General features: G+C 50.3%; 1 long non-coding RNA gene across 7 annotated transcripts in view; it reads left to right on the top strand.

Annotated features, from left to right (window-relative positions):
- Nucleotides 1-13,645, top strand: part of LOC123846109 (uncharacterized) — a 119,209-nt gene that overhangs the window by 34,654 nt on the left and 70,910 nt on the right. For all 7 annotated transcript variants that reach the window (XR_006791189.3, XR_006791191.3, XR_008506273.2 and 4 more), the window contains one exon: nucleotides 7,641-7,816. This is a non-coding gene — a long non-coding RNA (uncharacterized LOC123846109). The remainder of the gene's footprint in view (nucleotides 1-7,640; nucleotides 7,817-13,645) is intronic.

Genomic DNA, 13,645 nt, shown 5'->3' with positions numbered 1-13,645 from the left:
CCTGCTCAGAAAGCCTGGTGGTGACGCTTGCCATCCCCATCCATCCTTCCTTTCTGGGCAGAGAGACAGATCATGCCAAAGTGGTTTGTCATGCCATGTCCCTCAGAGTTCAGCCCAAGGGAAAAATCAGATGTGTGCACAAATACTTTGGTTCAAAGGGGTTCATCTCGGGCGCCTGGGTGGCTCAGTTGGTTAAGCAACTGCCTTCGGCTCAGGTCATGATCCTGGAGTCCCGGGGTCGAGTCCCGCATCGGGCTCCCTGCTCGGCGAGGAGCCTGCTTCTCCCTCTGACCCTGCCCCCTCTCATGTACTCTCTCTCATTCTCGCTCTCTCAAATGAATAAATAAATCTTTTAAAAAAAAAAGGGGGTTCATCTCAGCATTATTTATTTAGGACAAAACAGGGATGGAGAGGACACAGGCCAGAGAAATTATGGCGCGCACATGCGATGGAATCCTGTGGGGCCGCTGAAAAGGACCTCTTCCCGAAACACTTGCTCAGGTGGGGTATCAATATAGTGTGAAGTGATACAATATTGCTACAGAATAGTATGTACAGAACAAATCCGCATGTGTGCACAGACAAAAACCTGGAGGTAAACACACAAAATGTTAACTGTAGTTATCTCTGGGTAATGGAATCACACAGTGTATTTTAGTTATTTCTTTATACTTTTAGTAATTGCCAATTTTTTTTAACTTTCTTTTTTCTTTATGCTTTTTAGTACTTTCCAATTTTCCACAATGACCATGTATTACTTTTACAAATAGAAAAAAAAAATGCAGTTACATTGAGTAAACTTTACCCCTTTCACCCCTCCCCCCCAAGTTTCCGTTTCTTGTGCCTCCATGGCGCCCTTCTAGGACCCTCCATTCAGTGAGGAGAGAGTGACTATGGGCAGCTCATCCCCCCCACCCCACCAAATATGTTCTCTTGTAATGTCCACTTTCACCGTATTGTTTGTCAACAATCAGATGGACCTGGGGGCCGTTCCCCCGCTTCCCGTCCTGGGAACCCCGGAGGGATGACAGCAGTGGCTAGTGGCATTGCCGTTGCTGGGACAGCCTCGGAAGTAGCCACGCCAGGCCCAGGCAGCAAATGGGTCTGGCGCAGAGGGCAAGACGCAAAGCCGGAGTGGACCGTTGATGCCCGGGGGTGGGGGGAGGTGAAGAGGGGCCCAGCCGTGGCGCTGGGCTGGCTGGAGCTGGCCACAGGCAGTCCGCCTGGGCGCCCCGAGGACAGAGCAAGCGCCAGCATCCGATGGTCCTTGGGGGTCCGCGGGCCCTGCTGTGGGCAAATTGAGGCAGCAGAAAATAACATAGCAGCCCAGCACGGTGCCTGGCCAACAGGGGGTCCTCAATAAATATTTGTTGGGTGGAGTGATCAATGAAGCTTCATCACAGGCTCCCGCGATCAAGACGCTCCCCCAGAGGATGCCATCAGGGCCAGGGGTGTAGGCGAAGGCAAGCTTGCAGGCAGGGGGACTAAGGAAAGAGAGCTCAGCTGTGTACAGAGAAATGGTGCACAACAGCGGGAAAAGCGGAGGCCTTAGAATCCAACCCAGGTTGAAGTCCCACCTCTTCCACTAAGCAGCTGGGTCATCTAGGGGCAGTTTACGTAACTTCCCCGCACCTTATTTCCTCCCGAGCTACCTGGGGATACGTGTCCCCGCCTTGTGGGGTTGTCTGCTGCCTCCATGGGGTAATGTAAGGCTTGTGAGGGACAGGTATGGATCTGCTGCCGTGGCCAGCACCACCCAGGGGAAGTGGGACGTGCTGCCACTCGCCTAGAAACGTGGGCAGTTTGCTGGCACCAAGCACTGGCACTCGTGGGCAACTGGGGCCACGGCCTCTGCACTGCCTGGCTCGGGGGCTGGCCAGGCCGGCCTGGAGGTGGACCCAACAACTGAGCTGCGGGAGCGGAGGCTGCAGGAGAGGAGGGGGCTGGCTTCAGAAACCAAAAGGCTAGGAAACGGGTAAGGTGAGGGCTCGGGTGCCCAACAGGATCCGCAGACAGACGATATGGGTTTGGCTTTCTCAAGGGTGGGTTTGGAATCTCGTTTACTCGAGGTGACTTGTCTCCATGAGGAGTTCTTACAGCTCTTTGGTGGGTGTACTTCAAGGTCACTCCGACCTGTGCACACCCTGTTTTCCAAATGGCTCCCTAAAGCCGTAGCAACAACCAAAGGCCCCCAAGGCCAGGTCATTTTCAGAGATAAGAGGTACTTACCCTACACACACATTCCTTCTTCTCACACCCACTGGCTCTTCTTCCTGGAGCTTTCTTGTTGCCAAGGGCTGCCCTCACATCTTTGGGTTTATCCGTGCTTGGAAGATGCATCACGTTCGTTGTTGCCTGGCTAATCCACCAACCCTGTCATTCCTGCCTGCATCTTGGGCAGGATTTGCCAGCACGCTTCCCACTCTCTCCTGGCTGCCTTCTGACATTATCCCCTCTGCCTTATGTCAGGCAGACTGTACCAGACCGTGAGCTTACTTGGCGTGAGGGTTGTACGGTACTCATCTTTCTGCCCTTCGCAGATCCTAGCACACTGCCTGTCACATAGCAGGTGCTCAGCATTGGCTGGGGGGAATAAAGAGGGAGGGGCCGTAGCAGACACTGTGGATTGACCACCCAGAGGCTTTCATCACTTTCTCTCCTGGCTGCCTCTATTTTGGGGTTGGAAACAAAATACAGTTGATCCTTGAACAACATGGCTTTGAATTGCATGGGTCTACTTCTGCGTGCAATTTTTACAGTACACTAAGCGTATTTTCTCTTCCTTATGATTTTCTTAATAACATTTTCTTTTCTCTAGCTTACTTTATTGTAAGAATACAGTATGTAATACGTATAACATGTAAAATATGTCTTGATTGACTGTTTATGTTCAGGGTAAACCTTCTGGTCAACAGTAGGCTATTAGTAGGTAAGTTTTTAGGGTGTCAAAAGTTATGCATGGATTTTCCACTGCTCAGGGAGTTGGTGCCCCTGATCCCCACATTGTTCTAAGGTCAACTGTCCTCGGTTTTCCCAGCTACTCTTACAGCTGGAGGTGGCCATGTGAAACAGTTCTAGCCAGTGAAGTGTAAGTGCAAATCTTCAAGAAAATCTTTCTTTCCAGAATAAGAAGCAAACCTCTCTAAGAGAAAGCCTTTGATCCTTTTGCCATTCCCTTTCCTTCCTACCTGGAATGCAGACATGATGGCTGGAAGTGCATTAGCCATCTTGCAATCATGACGCAATAAGCAACGGTCAGAAAAGCCAACTGAAAAAAAAACAAAGTAACTTGGTTCTTGATGGCATCATTGGTGACCATTATTGCTAGGTTGGCCAACCTCTTGGTTTGCTTGGGACTGAGGGATTTTCTGAGATGCAAGATTTTTTTTTTTTTATGTTCTGTTAGTCACCATACAGTACTTCATTAGTTTTTGATGCAGTGTTCCATGATTCACTGTTTGCGTATAACACCTAGTGCTCCACGCAATACGTGCCCTTCTTAATACCCATCACCGGGCTAGCCCATCCCCCCACCCCCTCCCCTCTGAAACCCTCAGTTTGTTTCCCCAAGTCCATAATCTCTCATGGTTTGTCTCCTCCTCTGACTTCCCTCCCTTCATTTTTCCCTTCTTTCTCCTAATGCTATTCCTTATGTTCCACATATAAGTGAAACCATATGATAATTGTCTTTCTCTGCTTGACTTATTTCATTTAGCATAATCCCCTCCAGTTCCTCCATGTCAATGCAAATGGTGGGTAATTAACAAGGCAGGAAACAACAAATGTTAGAGAGGATGTGGAGAAAGGGGAACAAACCCTCTTACACTGTTGGTGGGAATGCAAGTTGGTACAGCCACTTTGGAAAACAGTATGGAGGTTCCTCAAAAAGTTAAAAATAGAGCTACCGTGTGACCCAACAATTGCACTACTGGGTATTTACCCCAAAGATACAAATGTAGTGGAAAGAAGGGGCACATGCACCCCAATGTTCATAGCAGCAATGAGATGCAGGACTTTTGATACTAAAATAGGAATAGTCATGGGCGAATCTGAACCCTAGCCTACAGTTGGTCACCCCATCCTAGCCCTGGGTGCTTATTTCCAGAGACAACATATTATATAATAAAAAAATAATTGTGGAAAGTTGGTATTTCTAAGATTCAGTGAACAGACATGGATAGAATTTCAGGTCATTGGTGCTAGCTGCCTTCACTGAAGTTCTCCCAACTGAGTCTCATAATGATTCTTCATGGTGGGTTTTGCTATACCCATTCTACATATGTAAAAACTGAGGCACCAAGAAGGTTAACCCAACTGGAATTTAAGTCCTATACATTAATGCTATGTCCTTATCCCCTAAAGCTATTCTGGCTCGTTTTCTCTTAATATGTGATCATTCAGTGTTATTTTAGGAATGGGCATCATGCCTTTCAAATGAATAAAGTCACTGTGAGGGCTCCTGGGTGGCTCAGTCGGTTAAGCGACTGCCTTCGGCTCAAGTCATGATCCTGGATTCCTGGGATAGAGCCCCGCATAGGGCTCCCGGCTCAGCGGGGAGCCTCCTTCTCCCTCTGACCCTCTCCCCTCTCATGCGCTTTCTCTCTCTCTCTCTCTCAAATAAATAAATAAATAAATATTTAAAAAAAAAAAGTCACTGTGAGATGCAATCATCCCCCTTCTTTTTATGATTTCTTTCTGGACAAGTAAAAAAACCCCAGTGATCTGACTTGTTTCTCCATCACTGCTGTCAATGAACAAGAGAGAATTGGTTTGCATAGATTTAATGTATTTTTTTTTAATTACAGCTGAATGATTCAAAAGATGCAAAGTGGAGTGTAGCAAAAAGTCTCCTTTCTACCCCTGTGGCTTTATAGATGAATATTAGGAAAACTTCCATCAGTTTTGAATTAATGGTTTTGAATGTGGGTAATAATGACAGTATTTGTTTTCAGCTTTTGAGATTGCAAAATACTCTCAAGGACAGAGTCTCGTTTTCTCCTCCCAGCTTGTTGGGGACGTTTTCTTCAGACCCTCCTTCGTAGTCACAGAGCCTCCCCCTAGGCCAACCCCCTCCATCTGCTGAGGCCAAGACTGCTCTCTGGGTCCCTCATACCTCTCACAGGCTATGGGCCTGTGACCGAGACCTCACCGCAGCTGGTGTGGTCTCCCCCCACCCCGCCCGGGGCCTCTGGAGTATGACTACAGGCTCTCCATGAGTTCTTTGTATCACTCACCAGGCTGAGGACAGGCCCTCCCAGAAGACCTGTGGATGGGCCAGCTGGCCTGCTCTTGTGCCTGGGTCGCATGGGAAACCCTCTTCCATTAGCACGTCTGACTCACTTTCTCTGACAGGTTGCGTATTTATTCCCAGTTTGCCCTTTATTAAAAATAATGTTTAAGAAGCATCTGTAATAATGTGGGAAAGTATTATGTTAATTGAGAAAGCATAATTTATCAGTATCCACATATAGCTACATCTCTGAAAATCATATAATTTAGACTCAGAACAAAGCCTACGTGTAGAAAAATTCTGGAAATAACTCATTCTTCCATCTCAGCCCAACTGTACCTCTTCCTCTAGATTCCAGATTCATCTTAACTGGGATCCACCTGGCTTCCTCAGCCAGATCATTCTCAGCTCCTTTTCCTGTACCCGCATCACCAGCACCCCTGGGCCTCTGCCAGGCCAGGCTGCCACTGGTCCTGTCCGTGCTCACTCCTTCCCGCTCACAAACCCCTCTGCTGTTCTCTGTCCTCATAGCCAACCCCCTAGTGCAGCCTCAGCCAACTCACACCCAAGCTTCTGTAATATCCTTAACACCAGTCTTTTGGGTCCTAAGTCTTGCTCTGGCGGGTGCAGTCTCTCCATTTCAGTCAGGGGCCTCTGTCTTTAAAAAGAAGAAAATAATAACCCTATAACACACCCTGTTTCAAGGTCTACTTGTGCCCCAGGTCCTCATGAAAGAGTTGAATTCCCTGGCTCCTGCTCGCGTCTCTAGCGCCTCTCTTGCCTTTCCAGACTCTGCCCATCGCCTGCTGGCTGTTGCTAAGCCCTCAGCTCAGCCCCACCGTCTCACTTCCCTCTGGACATTGCTCACCTGCCCTGCACATTTTGACTCTTCCCTGGTTTAAGCTTCATGGACTTTAAGGAAATAAGGTTAAAACTAAAACATCAATCAAGTTTTAGCTGAATAGTGATGATGGATATTCATCATGATGTATATATAACTCAGTCAATCCATCAACCATTCATTCATTAAAGAAACATTAATTCAGATTTATTAGGCATCGTGCATGCAGTGGCCCAGGGCCACACTGGTTCTGGGTGTTGGCCCACATGGTCCTGTAGCAGGAGTCTTCTTGCAGATTTGTTCATGCAATCTGCATTGCCATCTTTCATTTGTGTTTATTCAACAAATGACCATGCAAAAACCAACAGCAAGGAATCCCTGTTCTCAAGGGTCACAGACTTATGAATTTGTCATCATGCCACATGCCCAGTGCCGTGCAAAGGAAGGCAAAGCCCTGCGGGGGGGCACGGGTGGTCTCCTAATGGAAGGGAGGTTGAACTAACCAGTGTTAACAGGTAGATGGGGCATGAGAGAGAGGGGGACAAGGAAGCAAGAGAGAGAAGTTCTTTTCAGAAGAGGTAACAAAGACTCAGAGATTAAAACCTGGCTCTACCAGGACCCGGGGAATGTGTGCACTGTGGCCAGAGTGCTAGGAGCCATGCATCCCTCACACTCCACCTGCTGTTGGCACTTTATCCTCCACCAGAATGGAAAACCTCCCCCTCTAAGTCCTACCCATTCTCGAGACCCACTCAAGACCTACTTCCTTCGTGAAGCCTTTTTGGACTCTGTATCAAACAGATGGGCACTTCATTCCATTCTGTTTTGTTCATTGCCATTCAAAATTTGTAACAAATCTCACCTTCCTATCAAGTGTAAACTCCTTGAAGGTAGGGACTATGATACACACTTATTCTCAAATTTGTGGGCGTCCAGCGAGGAACCTTGTGCTGCTCTGTGAGTACTTGTTGACGCACCACTGGCCCGGCCTGGAATCTCTAAAGACAGTCTCAGGCAGCGCCCAAGCACCTAACCTCAAGCAGTAACTGGTGAGTCTCTTCATACATGACTCTGTCCTCACATAACACCTGCTAAGACATCGGATCATGGGTCTGTGATAAGGGTAGATTAGATGCCATTAGACTGATTTTATGATTCCTAGAGAAAAGTAATAATGTTACAAGGAATTTAAAGGGATCCCCATTAGAAAGTGCCTTGCTCTAATCAACCTTGGAATTTACTGTTAGTAAACTTCTCCCCCATGGAAAGTAAAAAGAAATGTTGCCATCTGTGAAAAGCCTTGAACATGTAGACAGAAGAACATGTTTGGTCCATCACTACCATGTATCAGCTGTGTGACTTTGGACAAGTCATCTATGCCCTTTTAAACCTCAGTGTCTCCAGTCTTTAAAATGGAATTATAGTGCCTCCCAGGGTTATAACTACTCTCACAGGGCTATGGTAAGAATTAGATGTGGGCTGGTAATATGTGAAGTGTCATTTAAAAATCAGAGAGCACATTCATTTTTAGTATAAACTAAAGTTCCCTTCCCTCTGTTTTATTCTCAGGATTCAGAATCCAGACACAAGCTCTCCACAGGGAAGTACATGCACTGTGCTTATTTTAAAGAGAGAGAGTGTCCATCATCTCGCACTTAGGAGATCTACTGTAACCACCTTCTCAGCAACTGTAGATGTTGGAAGAGTCGTGTCTGCAGTCCTCAAGACAGCGTGATGCCCATGAGGTAAGGTGCCCTGCCTTGCTCAGTATCCCAGTGGAACAGCACCTGCTGAGAAAGCTGCCCAGGCTCCACCTTTCCCAGGGAGAATTCTGTGTTCCAGGCCATCCCCTTCTGAAAGACGGTTCTGCTTAGATTTGTCAGGAAAGGTGGTTAAACAATGCAGACAACAAAAGTGGGCCCCAAACCAAAGACCCTAGAAAAGAAGGAGAAATGGACACTCTGGAAGGGTAAGCAATTCTGTCTACCCAGCAGGCACCAATCTAACCTGCAATCAGGAGCCTGGACTCAAAGCTTGTCTCTGGGAGTCCAGCTTTGGGAAACTCACCCAACCTCTCTGATCCTTTAAAATTATGCTTTGTAAAATAATAATAATGCCAATCTTCTGGTGTTAATTAAGGATTACATTTGTATGAGTTTTACAAAGTGGAAAATGCCGTGGGATTATAAGCTGATTATAAATTTATCCGCCTAAAGTAACCATTCAGAACAGCCCAAATGAACTGTGTGTCTGTGGGTGTCCATAAGCTTGCTCACCAGGGAGCCTGAAGTGGGATTCTAAGAACCGCCCAAAGATCTGAAAAGGCATCTCCTTTTCAGAGATGGGTGTGCCGTGAAAGCCATTTGGTTTCCACGGGTGACTACAGGCCACCCTCACATGCTTGGCTGTTGTTTCCAAAGCACAAAGCCCTGGGACAGGGTAGGGGACCAGGCCGCATCCCTCCCGTGCCTTCACTCCAGGCTGTATGGTTCCCGAGGCTCTTCCTTTTGCCCTATCTTTTTAATTTTCCCAGTAAACCTGTTAGGCGAGCTGAGCAGATAAACCCTCTCTTCACCCACATATACCTCTTATGGATGACTTGCCTGAGGCCACAGAGCTCAAAATGACAGTGCCTGGAACCCCAGCTTGGATGGTTAGCTGGAATTTGAGCCCAGGTTTTTTAAAATCTTTGCCTATAGACCAGGCCATGAGCCCATGAGCCCATGAGCCCATGAGCCCGGCTTAGCCAAAGCCCTACGGGCCACAGCCTTGGCAGTCAGTGGCCCCCCACAGACACACAATTCCCTGGCAAGCCTGGCTAGACCCAGACATCTCCTTCTACTCATGCCTTTTTATTTTCTTGAATGTGTTTCCAAGGGGACCAGCGGGCACTTGCCCTCCCCACCTTGGTCCTCGCTCCCTGTGTGTAATTGGGGTGCACCATGTTGGCCCCGCACAGTGATGAATGGGCTTCTTCAGGCAAGCTGGCAGTGACTAAAGCCCCACCAGCCCCGCGGGCCGCTCCTGGGCAGTGCCGTGCCCTCAGATGCGATTAACCCCGTGTGTCACCATGCTTGGCAGCAGTTCCAGGAGGCAGGGAGGCCTTTGTTCATGCCATTGTCCTGTCAACTGGCCATAACTTCATTTGGCTGCCAGCTTGCTTGGCCTTTTGCATCATCCTGGCCTGCTCTCTCCTCCCTCGGGTCAGTGTTAGTCCATTATTCCAGATTTTCCAGGGACTATCCAGGGTGTGCGTGTGAAGCTCCTGCGTCTTCCCCCAAAGCAGCTTTGGAGTTAACATTGTTGACAGTGAACAAATCCTGCGTGGTCCAGGAGGTAGGCTTCCCAGGACTGCCCCCATCCTCACTGGTGCAGAGGAGGAGGACTTGTGTGTGGTGGACTAGCTCTCCAGGCTGTAGAGCAGGGGCGCGTTCAGACATTCAGTGCTTCCACACACTTTAATTGAGCACATACTGTGTGCCAGGCACTGTTCTAGACCCTGGAAATAAAGCAGTGAACAATAAAGACGAAAAGCCCCTGCTGTATGGAGCCACATTCTGAAGTGGGGAAGGGAGTGAGGAGAAGAGACAGGCATATAAACTGAAAAATGGGTTAAAAGATGCTATGGAGAAAAATAGAACAGTGAAGAAAAAGTTGGCTGTGGGGGATGCTCGTCCGAGCACCCCCCTAATGCCTAGCACAGAGTTGATCCCCGACTCTGATCTGACCGGCTCCTCAGTGCGGGGTCTGATTCCCACACCCCCAGCTATGGTTGGTTAGAGCTGCTAGGTTGGAAAGACCCCGTAGAATTACCCCCAGTAACCCTGCCAGCGGGGGTATCCCCCACAAGCCAGACTCCACCCAGTGCAACCCCCACCACCCAACCCTGCCCAAACATCCTCTTCTCGTCTATCTTTTCCCTTCTCCCACCCACACATACTGACTTGGCAGCCACCCAGACTTTGTACAGCCAAGTGGGGAGACGGGCCAGCCAACAGACCGTAACAGCGCAGAGATCAGTGACCGGCAGGGCCTGTGCGTGGGCTGTGGAAACCCTGAGTGGGGCAGGGGTCTTCATAGGGGGCTGTCCTGTGCCCTGGAGGATGATGAATGGCATTCCAGGCCTCCACCCACGAGCTGCCCGTAGCACCCCCGCCCTGAATGAAGACAACAAAACCATCTGCACACACTGCCCAATGTCCCCTTTTGCAAAGAACCACTGGTTGAACTCAACATCATTCAACTGATTTGACCGAGAAGCACTTTTCTTGTGCTTCTTGGCGGGGCGGGGTGGGGAGTGCCTATCAGTACTGCATGTACCCTGTGCCATTCTAAACACTCTGGGTGGTGCTACTTGTGGACAAAGCCAATTCCCTACCTCAGAGTCCAGGACTTTGGCTCTGGGCCCTGCCTGGTGTTCTGGCCATGGCTCGTGCCGTATGTGTCTCTACTTTCTGCTTCAGAAAGCCCAACAGTCTGTCATTGCCTGTGTACTCTCTGCACTGTATGTCCCGGGCCTTCCCTCGGGTGCTCCTGCTGCCTGCAGTGCCCTTCCCACCCAGCCTCTCCTGGTTCACTGATTCCTTCTTCAGGATTCTACTCGGGCATCCGCTCCTGCGGGAAACCATCCCTGAAGCCCAGACGGGGCTGAGTGGCCCCCTTTGCTCCCGAGCTCCCAGAGCACCTGGCCTTGGTCCTTCCTACCTTCGAGGCCTCAGACAGGCCCTATAGTCCTATGGTACCCCCATCCTGTAGCATAGGTAGTACGGGTCCATTTCTCCCACTTGACCTGCAAAGCAGAGACTTATCTTTTCATCTCCAGAACCCGACAAATTGTCTGGCCCAGAGTGGTTGCTCAGGAAAGGTCAAAATGAACTGACAAGTAAATAGAACACAAAGATGGGTGTGATAAGGGGAATGACGACGAGAGAATGCAGGCTTGAGGAGGGAAAGAACCAAGGGGGAATATTCTTTTTACAACCAGGAAGGGATGGCTAAGTTGCCTGCCTCTCGTTTCTTTCTCCTTTGGGCTAAATACTTCAGTTGCCTTAACCTTTAATCGCACATCCGTCTCATTTTCCAACCCTCTGATTGATCATCTTTGTCATTCACATCCCTCCATGCCTTCTCCACTTTTTCCAGAGGCTGCTTTTGTGTTTAATGTGATGTGTGCAAATTATTGGCCCAGAGAAGAGAGCGGAGAGAATTGAATTGGTGATTATGCTAATTATTTCCTTTTCCGTGTCAGGGGCTGCTCACAGGGAAGCCCACTTCTGGGGCCAGGAGGGTGGGCAGGGAAGAGGGGAGGAATGTGGAGGAAGAAGTGCTGGGCTCTGAGCTGGGGTATGGAAAGTCTGCACTGGAGGAAATACCTGAGGGATGTGGCTTCTCCACAGAGTTAGGGTCTTCAGCTGTGAAGGGGGCCTGCGCAAGTTCTGGGCTCTTTCGTCCACAGCATGACCTATGAGGGAGACACAGCTCCGTTTTATAGATGGTGAGGTGTGAGGAAACAATCCACAGATGGAGGGACTGTCCCGAGGTCACCCGCCTGGGCGGGGGAAACACGGTGAGCAGAGAGGAGGTTCCAACCTAGACCTTATAACTCCCGGTCCGGATGAGTTCCCTGGCCTCATAGCCCCTACTCAGGGTGGACTCTGGGGAGCAGTGATGGTGGAGGAGGCAGTCCTGGGGCCCGAAGCCCTTTAGCAGCCCTGACACTGTACGGCCCGGGCCCAGGATGCAGCTGGCCAGCCTGTTGCTCTCTGGTTGGCGGCTGCCCTCAAGCCACTCGAACCAGCGCTGTTGGGTTCAGTCACACGTTCCTTCGGTCCAGCCTCCCTGCGCCGCCCCACCTCAGCTCTCCACACAGCAGCTGTCTGGGGCGCCATCTGGACCCCTCACCCTTCAGCAACCCAGCAAAGTCCCGCCACATTTGTTCTGTTTGTCACTGGGGCTGGCTGGTGTATGTCAGGCAGCCAGTTACCAATGTCTGTTGAGGGCCGGGCACGGTTCTGGGCGATGGAGGTCAGAGCGGGATGAGGCAGAGTTCCTGCTCCCAGGGAGATTGCCCCCACCCTCGGGGATGTGGTGGGAGGACAAGTTTAGTCGGGGGACAGACAGAGGACCCTGTGGGCCCCAGGACCGGCCTTGCTGTTTAATGAAGTCTGGCTCTGTTGCAGATTCTCAGAGGTAGCTTTGAGGTGGAGAATCCTGTGGAGGCTGCTGTCGGGGCTGATGCCACCTCTGTCCCCCACCCATGCATGGAAGTGGCAGGAGCTGCCCCTCACTGATCCCCTTCCTCCCCCAGCACACAGAAACTCCAAGATGCTTAGTGAGAGGCCCGGGAGGCTCCTGAAGGGAGTTCTGCCCATGGTGGTGGGTGGCTGTCCTTTAGCCTGGATGTGGTTTCTAAAACTGAGTGCTGTGGCCCAACTTCATGCCACCCTGATGGGAGGCAGTAGGTGGAGAGATGAACAACACAGGTGGACACCCAGGTGCAGCCTGGGGCCAGTGACCTGACCACTCTCTGCCTCATTGTCCCCTGTATGGTAGGAACCGCACTAGGCCTACTTCCCAGGAGTGTGTGTGGATTAACGGACACGTGCAGTTGATAGCAAGGAGGGCACATGGCAAGGGCACAGTAAATGACAGCTCAGTTGCCTCACACCACCCTCCAACGGAGGTCCTGTTTCTGCCTTCTCATTCACACCTCCTCGACCACTGTCCAGAGTCCACAGAGAATGAAATGCCCGGGAAGAATGCAGTGACAAAAATACTCGACCACATCCAGAACTTCCCTGGTGCAGCTGGTGCTTGATCATGGGCTTCTCCTGGGAGCTACTCTGTGGGAGAATGAACCCAAATCCTGGCTCTGTCACGCCCCTAGCAGTGGCCTTGGGGAAGTCACCCGAACTCGCCCCGCCTCAGTTTCCACCCCTGTCCCCTGTGGATAGTACCACCTCCCTCAAATACTAGTTGAGATCATTAAGTAATATAAGGTAGGAGTGGCTACCTTTCTTTATGCACAGTAAAGCATGAGGGGACGGAGAGCCAAAGGAGAGGCCAACAGGAAGCCAAGTGAGGCGGTCCTGAGCCAGAGGGAGGCAGGGGGCACCTGACGGGCGTCCGTAATACCCACAGCTGCACTTAGAGCACTTGCTGTGAGCTGGCGCCATGCAGAAGCTTTTCTACCTGACGTACCTCGCTGAATTTTTACAAAATCCTCACAAACTAGGAATTATCCCCATTTCACAGATGAGGAAAGCGGAGGCTGGAGGAACCTACCAAAGGTGGTCTGGCTTAGAAGTGGCAGAGCCGGGATTCAAACCCGAGTCGTCTACTGTCATAACCCCTCTGTGGTGCTGCCTGCTGAGGGTGAAGTGCAGGGTCTGTCCTGCTGGGCCTGAGGGGCAGAGTCTCTACATCCCTCACCTGTAAAGTGGGCATCATCATTCCAGCTCCACAGGGCATGTGTGACCCAGGCTGGGCGGTCCTCGCCCTTCTCCAGCCCTCGGCGGGAAACACTTTATAAACAGAAGATTACTTACCCACCCTGCTGCCTGGAGCCAGATCTC

Source organism: Mirounga angustirostris, unplaced genomic scaffold (genome assembly GCF_029215605.1).
Source record: "Mirounga angustirostris isolate CCGP_5_RB_7025 unplaced genomic scaffold, mMirAng1.0.hap1 SCAF_6, whole genome shotgun sequence".
Taxonomy (NCBI): Eukaryota; Metazoa; Chordata; class Mammalia; order Carnivora; family Phocidae; genus Mirounga; species Mirounga angustirostris.
Note: the sequence above shows the minus strand (reverse complement) of the source record. Positions and strands in the feature narration are given on the sequence as shown.